Source organism: Polyodon spathula, chromosome 44 (assembly GCF_017654505.1).
Source record: "Polyodon spathula isolate WHYD16114869_AA chromosome 44, ASM1765450v1, whole genome shotgun sequence".
Lineage (NCBI taxonomy): Eukaryota > Metazoa > Chordata > Actinopteri > Acipenseriformes > Polyodontidae > Polyodon > Polyodon spathula.
In genome coordinates, this window is record NC_054577.1 from 486,654 (window position 1) to 500,122 (window position 13,469).

The window sequence follows — 13,469 nt, forward strand, 5'->3', positions numbered from 1 at the left end:
GCAGCGGGGAGCTTGCCTTCGGTGGCGTTTCTCTCCACCCGCTCGGGGAGGAGATGTTTTATTTTACGGGCGGCTTTGCCGCCTTGCCTCGCAGGGGGTTCCGGCGAGGGAGTCTCCTTTTCGGGAGCGCCCCCTGACCCGCCGCCAGACGACGACGGTTTTGTCTCCCCCCGCTTGGCCTCCCCGGCGGACCCGGCCGGCGACCACGGTCCACCCGGCGGCTTTCTCCCCCGGCGCGCTTACGGTAGGCGCGGAGGGTCCAGCCGCCTCGGGGGCCTCCTCTCCCTTCCCCCCCTTTGATTTTACCGGGAGGGGGGCGGGCCTCTTTGAGGGCCCCGGGGGCGAGGTGGACACGGAGGGGCGCGGTGCGGGCGCGGGTGGTTTTGCGCTCTGCTGGAGCTTGGGGCACCTCTTCTTCTGGTGCCCCAGCTCCTTGCAGTGGTAGCACCGCACCTCCTCCGATGAGTAAAAGATGACATAATTGGTCCCCTCGAAGGGGACCATGAAGCTGCCCTCCGCCACGTCCTGACCCGCCAGTTGAATGGTCACCTGGCGGCGGAATGATAATATGTGGCGGAGGTGCTGGTCTTTGCAGCCTAGGGGGAGGGGGTGGATAGATGTCTTTATCTCCCCCAAGGCTTGCAAATGGGGCCTGAGCAGGTCGTCCCTCAAGAAAGGTGGCACGTTTGAAAGGACGACCCTAGTGCCCAGGCCCGCGAGCGGTTCGACGGGGATAAAAATCCCCGCCACCGCGAGACCCCTCTCGATTGCCGTGTTCGTGTCGGCCTCCGATTTTAGGAAAAATACGGCTTTCCTGTACATTTTAGAGGCCGCCACGATCGCCGATGGCCCCACCACCTTGGCCATGGCCTTGACAAAGCCCTCAATCGAGAGGGAGTCCTTCAGGAGGCACCTGACTCCGTGCCTCCTGGTAATGTTTTTAAAAGGTGCCGCAGCTTCCGCTGCAGGCACCTTTGCCCACTTTTTCAGGGCTTCCTGAGCTTGCCCGCTCATTTTTAATTTTTAATTTTTATTTATTTATTTAAACAAAAACAAAAGGAAACAGACAGACTCACCCCTGCACTCCAATAGTGCAGGGGTGCGCAAAACAAAATAGGAAAAAAGAACTAAAGTTTTTTATTTATTTTTCCAAAAAAATGATTTTTTTGTTTTTTTTAACAAAACAAAAATAAACACACACCCCTGCACTCCAATAGTGCAGGGGCAAACAAAAAATCAAAAAGTATTTATTTATTTATTTTTCAAAAATCAAACAAACTAATTTTTTTAATTTTTTAAGTTTTTTTGTTTGTTTGAAAATTAAAAAATTCAACCCAAAATTCTAAAGTTGGGTGCGGTAAACATTATGCATCGTCGTAATCTACAAAGGACACTTTAAAACCTGTAAACAGAGGAAGGGGGGGCACAATTTCCCAAAAAAAGATATTCGAGAAGAACGCGGTAATTTGTCTTCGCGCTGTAAGATGATGTTGCAGCGCAGTCTCTCTGGCGCAATCGGTTAGCGTGTTCAGCTGTTAACTGAAAAGGTTGGTGGTTCAAGCCCACCCAGGGACGGCTTGTTTATATCTTTATTTATTTTCATCTTGAATATTCCACAAAATTAATTACATAAATAAAACACAGTATTGAAAATAGCCGACTGATTAATGAGAACCCTTTTAACGAATACTTTTTAATTTTAATTAATTTGTAAACCGTTTAGTGTTGCAAAATAATATTTAAATTTGCGAGCAAATCTACTGCAAAACCCAACCTTGTCAAAAATTGAATAATAATAATAATAATAATAAAAATGGGCAACAGCCTTTTAAAAGAAATTATATATATATTTCCTGTTTATTTTACAATTGAATTATCCAATATTTGCAGCATGGCTTAAAATAAACGAGAAAAAAACAAACAAATTTAAGAAGAAAAAGGTTTATTAAATAACAAAACAAAATATTATAAATGTAAAATATTAAAAAGTGACTATCTCCCCCCAGCTCTGGTCTCAGCGGTTCCAGTAATGAAAAGAGATTCCCCTGCTATACTGTCCGGGTCAGATAGGCCTCGTCATAGTGGGACTCCCCCCAGGCATCGCACTCCGAACCCGGCCGGCTCCCTCTCAGCATGTCCGGAAGACCTGAAGCGGACCCAGCGGCACTCGGCGAGGGCTCCAGGGCTGTGCTGCGCTTCTCTGACTCATTTTGGGTAAATGTCGCGCTCTCCTGTTCTGAAAGCACACCTGGAAGAGATCAGGCATTTGATCATCTGAGGTAGCGTGGCCGAGCGGTCTAAGGCGCTGGATTAAGGCTCCAGTCTCTTTGGAGGCGTGGGTTCGAATCCCACCGCTGCCATCTTGGCTTTTTTTAACACTTACTTTGGATTATTATATTTGATTAAAATAAATGTGTATAATATTCACACAGTTTCAAAAAAAATGGTTTAAATTTGTGTCTGATTAAAATCACATTCAAAGCCATAACTCATGCCGCCCACAAGAGGGCGCCAAATTCCTGTTTTAAAATAAACTATCCTTGATCACTAATCAATTGATTAAGACTAAAACAACGACATCTACAAATGTATAATATTCCCCGTATATCGTCAGCTTTTGTGTGTGCATTTCATTATTTGATTTGATCGTACCGGAAATATTCATCCATATTCGGAACACGCCCTTCTTGTTCACTTCCTTTTTTGAATGTAAAAAGAAAACAGAACTAATTGAACGCTGGTTCCAGACAGAACGCCTCCGCACGTCGGGGCGCTAGTGACGCAACAATGCCAGCTCTTTGTATAAAGTCTAAGGAACAGCTGGTTATTTAAACGCTGGGCTTATTCTATTTCTTGCCCAAAGAATGAGTTTTTAATGACTTGGCCATGTGGACGGTGCAAGGTTCAGAAATAGGAAATTGGAAATACGATCCGTCCCAACTGTTTCGGCAAGTCATGCAGTCTAACAGTTTCTTACACTAGCTGCCTGAAGTGAGAAAAAACACACATGCATGCTTTTTATGAGAGGAGAAAACTAAGGCACTAATTGATGCATTTGAACTGCTGTGCTTCAGTTCAGTCTCTGTTGCTTGCAGTTCAGTGTATCTGTGCTTCAGTTCAGTCTGCTAATTTGTGTGTAGTTTGCTGACTCTTCCATTCAGTATATGGTGGTTTTAATAATTATGCTGCGGTTGCCAAAACACACAGAACTAGACTCTCTCTCCCTCTTAACTGCCCCCTTGTTCTCCTCTTTCTTTCTTTCTCTCTTTCCTTTTGTGAACAGTAAAAGAAATTAAACAGGAAGTTTAGGGAACAGATTATAGCTCCATGTCAGTGTTCATGTAAACAGTCCCAATATTCTCTAGACGCGTGGTAAAGCACGTTCCTAATCTGCTGGAGGGAAACATAAACTGCTGATCGGCGTGGCGCCAGATTTTTTCTGTTCTGGTTTTAATATCTCCACTAGAGGGGTTCGATGTTTTTTTCATTCCAATCATTATGTTAAGATTTTACATTAATAATTTGTTGTTAAATTGTGTAAGCAGCCTATAGTATGACACCTGGAGGTCTAGCAGTCTGTGGTCTGGTAGTGTGGCTGTGCGGTCTAAAGTGCCGGATATAAGTTTCAGTCTCTCTGGAGGTGTGGGATTCAATCCCACCACTGCTATCTGGAGTTTACATCACCCCTGCCCCCCTTTTCACAAGAAGCAAGAGGACTTGTGACTCTCTAGAGACAAAGGACCAAATGCCACTGCATGTTTCAATACACCAATTCTAAGGACGTCAGCTGAAGCATTTGAACTGCTGTTAATTATTCTAATTTGATCGCTTCTCGGCCCCTTGGCTCAGATCCAGTGTGTGGCTTGACCGCAGCTCGATCTGTGAAGTGATCGGTAAGGTACGGTAAACAGTACATGGTACGGTAAACGGTACAGTAAACGGTGGCAATATTGGTTGCTGGTAGCTGAGGTGTTGGAGGTAGGAGAGAAGACCAGAAGCCAGTGAAAGAGCCGGTATTGCTTGGCAGGTAAGGGGGACCCTTTGAGGGCACCTTATCTGCATTCTAGTGAAGTATTTTTCTTTTTTTTCTCTTTTTTTGGGTGTTTTTTTTCCAAATTTCTAAAATGGCGGGTCCAACGGGACGCCGTTTTAATTGTGTGAGGTTCTCTGTAAATGAGTCGAGTCAGGGGGAGGAGAGTTTGTTTTCGAATAGGCTTGAATTTTCCAGAGGGGTTGTACAGAAGTTGTTGGGATTTAAGCCAAGTGATTTGAACTGTATTATTACAACAGGGAAAGTACGACAATGGGATGTAAGTTTTGCGTCTGAAATGGGCATGATGGATTGTGTGAGAAGGTTTAATAGCTTAAGGGGAAGTGATGTGATAAAGGATTTGAGTTTGGAGAAACTTACAAATAATGCACGAAGGGTGTTGATTGTGAGGATGGGCTCAGAGGTGGTGAGAGGCCAGGATGTGTGCACTTGATTGAGGAGGTACTGTAATGTGAAGAGGGAAGCTATGAAAGTGAGGGATGATGATGGGGTGTGAGTTGTGGACAGGGTTGGGGACATATGATGGGTTTATGCATATACCTTCTGATATTGCACTGGGTGCTGACAGGGGGTATGTGCATTACTTCGGTCAGCCTAAGGTGTGTAGGAAGTGTGGAGATATGGGGCACTTAGCGGTGGTGTGTAAGAAAGTGGTATGTAATGTGTGCAAGGAGGAGGGGCACATGGCCAGGGAATGTCAAGTTAGGAGGAAGTGTAATCTCTGTGGGAGTGAGAAGCACTTTTTTATGAATTGTCCGAAATCCTTCGCCAATAAGGCTAAGGGGTATGAGGAAGCAGAGGAGAGTGAGGAGGATGGGAGGCAGGAAGGGGGATGTGAGCAGCAGGAGGATGGGGGAGGGAGGGAGGAGAACAGAGAGGTGGGGGTGAGGGAGAGTCAGGAGGAGGTGGGGAATGAGCAGCAGGGATTTGTTTTGGCAGATGATTTGCTGGTATCTCCATCAGAGGGGGAGAGTGAGGACCTAGGAGAGGGGTCAAGTGGAAGGAGCGAGGAGGTGTGTATGGGGAGTGGTTTAGTGAGTTCTGTAGATGAGGTAGGGGGAGGTATTCTTTGTGAGATGCAGGAGCTGGATGGGTCTAGTGTAGAGGGATCAGGGCTGGAGGAGGAGGAGGAAGGTAACCCAGAGGAAGAGGAGATGGATCAGGAGAGGACTCCAGGGAAAAGGAAGTTACAGAAGGAGGAGGGGGAGGGTTTCTTCAGGGTGGAAGGGCAAAAGAAGGGGAAGAAGAAAAAAGAGCAGGAAGGTGGGGGAGTAGGGGAGGAGGGTTTTTCGTCCCCTAGTTCTGTCATTTCCTCCAGGAGTGAATATAAAGGAGATGGCGGTGCGGAGAAGGACGGGGGGATGCCGTTCCTGGATTCGGAGGGTGTGAGAGTGTTTGCCTCGGGTGCGGTAAGTATGGGGGAGGAAGTGGTGGTAGGTTGTCAGGAGGGGGAGGGGGAAAAGCCCCTCTTAGCTATATCATGATGAAAGATTCGGCGTGTGCATGGCTTTTACCCTTTTTACAATGGCACTGAGTGTGGTGACTTTAAATGTTAGGAGTATCAAAAGTTGTGATAGGGGTAAAATGGTGTTGTTATATCTGAGTGGGATACAGTGTGATATATTGTGTTTACAGGAGTGTGGTATCCCTGATTTAGAGGACAATAGTACTTATGAGGGGAGGTGGGGTTATGGGCCATCTGTGTGGTCGGGGTCAAATGAAAATAAGTCAGATGGGGTAGCAATTTTGATTAAAAATAAGGGGGTTATGATTAGAAACCACAGAGTTATTGAAAAAGGTAGGGTGCTGGAGGTGGAGGCGGAATATTGTGGGAAGAGTTTTAGTTTATTTAATGTGTATGCTCCGCCCGAGGTGGAAGGGAGGGCACGTTTATTTAAAGAGTTGAGGGTTAATTTGGTAAGGAGCAGGCCGGTTATTGTAGCAGGGGATTTTAACTGTGGGTTAACTATGGAGGATAGGCGAGAGATAAAGAAGGGGTTCAAATTGGATAAAGCTAGTAAACTGCTAAAAGAAATAGTGGAGGATTTTCGATTGGTGGATTGTTTTAAAGTAAACAATGTGGGGGAAAGAGGGTTCACTTGGGTGAAAGGGGATGGGACCCAGGCATCCAGGATTGATTTTGTGTTTGTCTCACAGAGGGTGGAGTGCAAGGAGTGTGTGTTGGTACCAATGTTCTTCTCTGACCACTGTGCGCTGAAGGCTGCTGTGGACCTTACAGATTGTGTGGATGTAGGGAGGGGAGTGTGGAAGTTGAATTGTGGGTTGTTGGATGATGACTGGGTGTGTGAGGTGTTTAGAGAGCGGTATGGTCAGTGGCAGTCCTTGAAGGACCTTTGTGGGTCCCAGGCAGAATGGTGGGAGTTGTTGAAAAAGAAAATTAAACATTTCTTTATTTGGGTGGGGAGGTGGAAAGCGGAGAGGGAGAGGAGAAGAGTTTATTCAAGGAGCTGGTGAGCTTAACTAAGCTATACAATGCAGGGCTGGACTTCAGTGAAGAGATCAAGGAAGTGAAGAAGAGGATGAGGGGGGTGGTAGAAAGGAGGGTGAAGGGGCTCTTATTTAAGAGCAGGGAAAAGCATTTAGAGGAAAATGAAAAGTGTAGCCGGTACTTTTTTAAAAAAGTGTTGGATGGGAGGAAGTTAATAGACTCTATGAAAGGGGATAATGGGGCCTTAGTTAAGACTACTGAGGGGCTGTTGAGGGTGGTGGAGGAGTTTTATGGGGGCCTTTATGGGAAGAAAAAAATTGAAGTGGGGGTTATGGAGGAGGTGTTAGGACATCTGGAGCGGGAGGTAGGGGATGGAGGGCAGCTGGACGTGGATTTCACGAGGGAAGAGTTAGATGAGGTGGTGAGGGGGGTGAGGCTGGGCAAGACACCAGGGGGGGATGGACTCCCGGTGGAGTTTTATTTAAAGTTTTGGGAGTTGGTGGCACCAGATTTGTTGGCCTTGTTTCGGGAGTGTGGGGAAGGGGGAGGGGAGTTTCCCCCCTCATTTAGAGAGGGTATTATTACTTTGATTTTTAAGAAGGGGGATAAGACTGAGCTAAAAAATTGGCGACCAATCACATTATTGAACCAGGATTTTAAGTTCTTCAGCAAATTATTGGCTCAACGTATGAGGGGTGTATTGGGGAACGTTATCCACCTGGATCAAACTTGTGCCGTTCCAGGGAGGAAGATCACGGACAGCCTGGTACTGATGAGAGATGTCATCTGTTACGCGAGAGACAGAGGGATTCGATTATATATATTAAATTTAGATCTTGAAAAAGCTTACGATCGGGTCTCGCATCAGTTCATGTTTGGTGTTCTGCAAAAAATGGGGTTTGCAAAGAGGTTTTTAGACTGGGTGGGCCTGCTATATAAGGGTGTATATAGCAGGGTTTTGGTAAATGGGTTTTTGTCAAATCCTATTAGTGTGGAATGTGGCGTCCGTCAGGGGTGTCCGTTATCTCCGCTCCTGTTTATCTGTTGTATGGAGCCGCTGGCACAAGCGTTGAGAAGGGACCCAGTGTATAGAGGCCTAACTATTCCTGGGAGTGGGGGGCAGGAGGTAAAATGTGTCCTGTATATGGACGATATTAGTGTCCTTTGCCGAGACGAGTTGTCCATCCGAAGAACGTTGGAGAATGCAAAGGTTTTTTGCCGTGCTTCCGGGTCAAAACTCAACCAGGACAAGTCAGAGGCAATGTTCTATGGGAACTGGGATGGGAGGGTCAATATTAAATTAAATGTTAAGGAGGATTGTATTAAGATTTTGGGGGTCATTTTTGATGCCAATGGCTCAGGGGGAAAGAACTGGGAGGAGGTGGGGAGCAGGGTCAATAAGAAGCTTGGGTTTTGGAGGCTGAGGAGGCTTACGATGGAGGGGAGGGTGATGGTGTTAAAGGGGGTAATATTGCCACTGCTTTTGTATGTGGCGGTCGTGTTTCCGCCACCAAGGAATGTGGTGACAATGTTAAACAGAGCTGTGTTCCGTTTTTTTTGGCAGGGGAAGTGGGAAAGAGTGAGGAGGAGTGTGGTGGGGAAAGATAAATTAAAGGGGGGGAAAGGGATGCCAGATATCCAGATGTTCTTAATGTCAAATTTTGTGCATTACATTTCACTATGTGTATGAATGGGGTGTCGAAAGGTGCTTGTTTTGTGAGGTACTATATTAGTGCCTATTTGAGGAGACTGAAGTGGATGTCCGTGCCGTTGTCTGTGCCAACAGCCTTTGATCTGCCCTATCATTATGCATTAATTAAGAGATTTGTGGTGTCCCGGGGTTTGGAGGGTTGTAAGGCTGAAATTGTTGTTAATGGCAAATCTCTGTTTAATTTTCTGCAGGATAATGGGGATATGTGTCCGGTTCATGGCCTTGTATTAGACGAGATCCCAGAGGTGTGGCAGAACGCGAGTCATCCTGCCCTGATGAACGAGCATCAAGATCTGTCTTGGTTGGTGGCCCACGAAGTATTGCCAGTTCGAGCGGTGATGTATGCACGCAAGCTGGGGAGGTCTCCCAGGTGCCCGAGGGAGAAATGTAAGGAGGAAGAAACTGTCGGGCATGCGCTGTGGGACTGTATGAAGGTGCAGAAGGTGTGGAGTGAGGCAGGCTCCATCCTGGACTTGTTCCGGGGTCAGCTGCTCATAGACAGGCAGCGTGTGCTTTATGGGTCCCTGAAGAAGGACCAAGGGAAGATAAGCAAAGTGCAGTGGAGTAGGCTGTGGGTGCTAATACGCTGTCTGTGTGATGCGATCTGGAGGGCAAGGAACTGTTTAGTGGTGAAGGGCGTGAGCCTGCCTGCCCAGGCGGTTCTTGAAATGGGACTAAGCCAGGTGGAGGGCTATGTCCTAAGAGACGCCTTGCGTCTTGGCCGTCAAGAGGCGAAGAGAAGATGGAAGCTGGAGGAATGGAGAAGAGGAGATCTGTGGGCTACTGGCGTGGAATGAGATCTTGATGCTTGTTTATTTGAAGTAGGATTGGCATATTGTTAGGGGCACATGTTATCCTGTAGGAAATGGAATGACAAGTGTGATTATGTTTTATATTCGTTGTATAGTTGAAATGGATGTAATGTGATAGTGTAATGTGTCGGTTTTGTTGTATGTATAAGTTTGTTTTTTTGTGATTATATGTATTTATATTGTGATGTTTAATTGTGTTTTGTGGATATATGTATGTGTATTTTTTTTTTTCATTAATAAAAAAAAAAAAAAAATGGAGCAGCAGAGCGTGATGAATGGAGAGCAATGAGTCGGTGATTAACCGCTCCTCCTCGCCGGGGACTGCAACTCCCCTCCGAGACCATTCTGATTATCACTGGCGATCACAAACCAGTAACAAAACAAAGACCGCTGTTAAGCATATAGGTGTGTGATGTGTTACACAGACCTTTTTTACTCGCTTTTCTGATGTTGCTTTGGATGAAAGCAATATAACGGAATAATAACATTCAAGTCTGGCTTTTTGCGCGGCGCTGTAAACGGATCAGTTTTATAAAAGGAAGCCTACGCATGTTTACTGCTGGTTTATATTCACATGTTTCTGTGTGTATTAGGCTGTTGTAACAATATTTTCTCACCTATATATATATATATATATATAGAGAGAGAGAGAGAGAGAGAGAGAGAGAGAGAGAGAGAAGCGTAATTCTAAGTCTCAATTGTTTTGGTGTAGCGTTCGTCCACTCTGTGTTTTGTCAGTGCATTCGTTTTGTTTATCTATTTATTTTGTTTATTATGTTTACTGCTGGTTTATATTCACATGTTTCTGTGTGTATTAGGCTGTTGTAACAAAATTTTCTCACCAATATATATATATTATATATAAATAATAGAGAGAGAGAGGAAGTATTTTAGTTTTGCTGTCTCAGCCTGGGAGTCTCTCCAGTTGTAATACGTAGAGCATTAGATGTTCCTGTGAAATTTGGACATTTGTCTCCTTCCCCCCGTTAAAGGGTTTTTTTCTATAAGCTCTTCTTGCGCCATTAAACAGAAGCGCTGTAAGGTGATGTTGCAGTGCAGTCTCTGTGGTGCAATCGGTTAGTGCGTTCGGCTGTTAACCAAAAGGTTGGTGGTTCAAGCCCACCCAGAGACGGCTTGTTTACATCTTTATTTATTTTCATCTTGAATATTCCACAAAATTAATTACATAAATAAAACACTGTATTGAAAATAGCCAACTGATTAATGAGAACCCTTTTAACGAATACTTTTTAATTTTAATTAATTTGTAAACCGTTTAGTGTTGCAAAATAATATTTAAATTTGCGAGCAAATCTACTGCAAAACCCAACCTTGTCAAAAATTGAATAATAATAATAATAAAAATGGGCAACAGCCTTTTAAAAGAAATATATATTTCCTGTTTATTTTACAATTGAATTATCCAATATTTGCAGCATGGCTTAAAATAAACGAGAAAAAAAAAACAAATTTAAGAAGAAAAAGGTTTATTAAATAACAAAACAAAATATTATAAATGTAAAATATTAAAGTGACTATCTCCCCCCAGCTCTGGTCTCAGCGGTTCCAGTAATGAAAAGGGATTCCCCTGCTATACTGTCCGGGTCAGAGAGGCCTCGTCATAGTGGGACTCCCCCCGGGCATCGCACTCCGAACCCGGCCGGCTCCCTCTCAGCATGTCCGGAAGACCCGAAGCGGACCCAGCGGCACTCGACGAGGGCTCCAGGGCTGTGCTGCGCTTCTCTGACTCATTTTGGGTAAATGTCGCGCTCTCCTGTTCTGAAAGCACACCTGGAAGAGATCAAGCATTTGCTCATCTGAGGTAGCGTGGCCGAGCGGTCTAAGGCGCTGGATTAAGGCTCCAGTCTCTTTGGAGGCGTGGGTTCGAATCCCACCGCTGCCATAAAGGCATTATTTAGCTTACTTTTAATTATTATATTTGATTAAAATCGTGTATAATATTCACACATTTTAAAAAAAAAGTTTTAATAATATATAATAATTAACAGCAGTTCAAATGCTTCAGCTGACCCATAGAATTGGTGTGTCAAGACACATGCAGTGGTATTTGGTCCTTTGTCTCTAGAGAATAAACAATTTGTGCAATTCAGCAACAACTATTATCATCATGATTCATTTGTAAAAAAAATTAGAATAATTAACAGCAGTTCAAATGCTTCAGCTGACTTCCTTAGATTTGGTGTATCAAGACATGCAGTGGCATTTGGTCCTTTGTCTCTAGAGAGTCACAAGTCCTCTTGCTTCTTGTGAAAATGGGGGCAGGGGTGATGTAAACTCCAGATAGCAGTGGTGGGATTGAAACCCACACCTCCAGAGAGACTGAAACTTATATCCGGCACTTTAGACCGCACAGCCACACTACCAGACCGCAGACTGCTAGACCTCCAGGTGTCATACTATAGGCTGCTTACACAATTTAACAACAAATTATTGATGTAAAATCTTAACAATGATTGGAATGAAAAAAACAAACACTACCTTTGCATGTTGTGACAAATGGGAAATGTACCCAGGTCACAAGAATGGGAATCTTGTATGATACCACTACACCATTGGCTCTGACATGCATGCATGTAAATATTCCAAGGAACGGAACATTTACTTTTACAGCAGTTCAAAAGTCCAAGGTGGGTGTTAAAAAAAGCAAGATGGCAGTGGTGGGATTCGAACCCACGCCTCCAGAGAGACTGGAGCCTTAATCCAGCGCCTTAGACCACTCGGCCACACTACCACAACACAAATTATCACACTTCCAGACCCACAGGTTCCATACTATACACTGCTAAAGCAATTCAACAACAACTATGATGTATTCATAAAAAAAATATAATAACAGCAGCTCAAATGCTTCAGCTGACTTCCTTAGACTTGGTGTATCAAGACATGCAGTGGCACTCCAGAAAGGCGACATTGATTAAAAAAAATTATGTTTAACCCACGGTCTGCACTGTTATCAGCGAGGTGTATGCAACAGAAGCCGCTGGTAGATTACAGCAATGATTAATTAAACCTAGGCTAGGTACAGTAGTTGTTTTCTTAGTATGCTTATATTCTCTATTAATTAAGTTATATTCATTGAAAAATGCAAGAGAGAACCAGATCGTTATTATTATTATTATTATTTTTTTTTATTGTTTTGGTTTAATATAATATAGCAGGCTAATATTCTTATTGCAGTAGGCTACAATATTTTTTTTTTCATTAAAAAGTTGTCATTCTTTGTTGAAATTAATGTTCAGCTTTCATATGTTGTTGTGTACTACTAATTTAATCAAACCAAGTAGTGTAAGAAGTTGCTTGTATCGTTCATGACGTTTTTCAAATCAATTAAGTTAGTTTGTGTATAAAAAACGACAACAGAGTTGCAGCCAGTGTCATCTTACTTAAAGGCACTCGAGCTGAAATCGCAAAGTAATTTAAAGTAGGCTACATAAGTGCAGCGGACTGTCTCTCTTTAGCGCGCATGCAAGAACTTGCAGACTTCATACAACTGTGTTGAGAATTTAAAAATAAAGCATTTTAGAAGGTTTTTAACTAGAGGTACCGGGAATATGACTCTGCATGCTCAGAGGTTCTGGGGCTGCGCCCCGGCACAAATTAAGCACTGGTTTGCAAGTGGAAGCAATACATTTGTGGAAATTATTGCACATATGACAACTGAAGTCAAACCACAAGCCTTGAAAATTCCAAATATTTAATTATTGTTAATTTTAAAATAGCACAAACGATAAAAAAAACACCTTTCTGCATTCTTTCTTCTATTAGTTAGTAGTTGGTTCCATTACTTATTGTTAGGAATCTTCGTTTTATTAAGAAGTTATGTCGGCACAAAACAAACCTAAAGGGACATGATGTCAGCAAAAATAAAACCTAAAAATGAAGAGCGTAAAAAAACAAGTTTTAAACAACTTCCGATTTTGCCTCGTCCACTTCCGGTTTGACGAACACACATCCGAATTCACAAACCTCTAGCATGGGCACGAATACAGACACAGAGGCAGATACAGACAATGGCTGTATGTACCAGCCCTACTATATTCAGGGCTGTGGTCTTTCATTTCCATGTACTCGTGGCACCGGCTTAATTCAGTTTCTGCAGGAGTGTCACTGGATACGTGTTTCTTGTTGTTTGTATATTAATGGTACAATCAGAAATATATATATACAATTAAACAAACAGCATTTATTTAATTTAACAACAGGTTTATAGAATAGTGTAAACATTATGCATGGACAAATGTGATCGCAAATTTAGGTTTTTCCAAAGCTGGTAAAGGATTTACTCACGAGTAAGAGCAATACATGTGCTATAAGAGTTACTGTATCGTATTTACAGCTTATCTACTCAAACAAAAAAGTCCTAAAAGGCCCCCATAAATTATGCTATCACGCGATTTATATATTTTATTATGTATGTCAGGAATG

General features: G+C 43.5%; 4 non-coding genes and 1 pseudogene across 4 annotated transcripts; 4 read left to right on the top strand and 1 right to left on the bottom strand.

The window, feature by feature from the left end:
* The first annotated feature begins 2,278 nt into the window (after positions 1–2,278).
* Positions 2,279–2,360, top strand: trnal-aag. Its single transcript has one exon. It is a non-coding gene; the product is annotated as a tRNA-Leu (tRNA).
* Positions 2,361–9,228: 6,868 nt separating this feature from the next.
* LOC121305746 lies at positions 9,229–9,373 on the top strand (annotated as a pseudogene).
* A 708-nt stretch (positions 9,374–10,081) lies between these two features.
* trnan-guu lies at positions 10,082–10,155 on the top strand. Its single transcript has one exon. It is a non-coding gene; the product is annotated as a tRNA-Asn (tRNA).
* Positions 10,156–10,844: 689 nt separating this feature from the next.
* trnal-aag lies at positions 10,845–10,926 on the top strand. The gene has a single exon. It is a non-coding gene; the product is annotated as a tRNA-Leu (tRNA).
* Positions 10,927–11,693: 767 nt separating this feature from the next.
* On the bottom strand, positions 11,694–11,775 carry trnal-aag. The gene has a single exon. It is a non-coding gene; the product is annotated as a tRNA-Leu (tRNA).
* Positions 11,776–13,469: the final 1,694 nt, after the last annotated feature.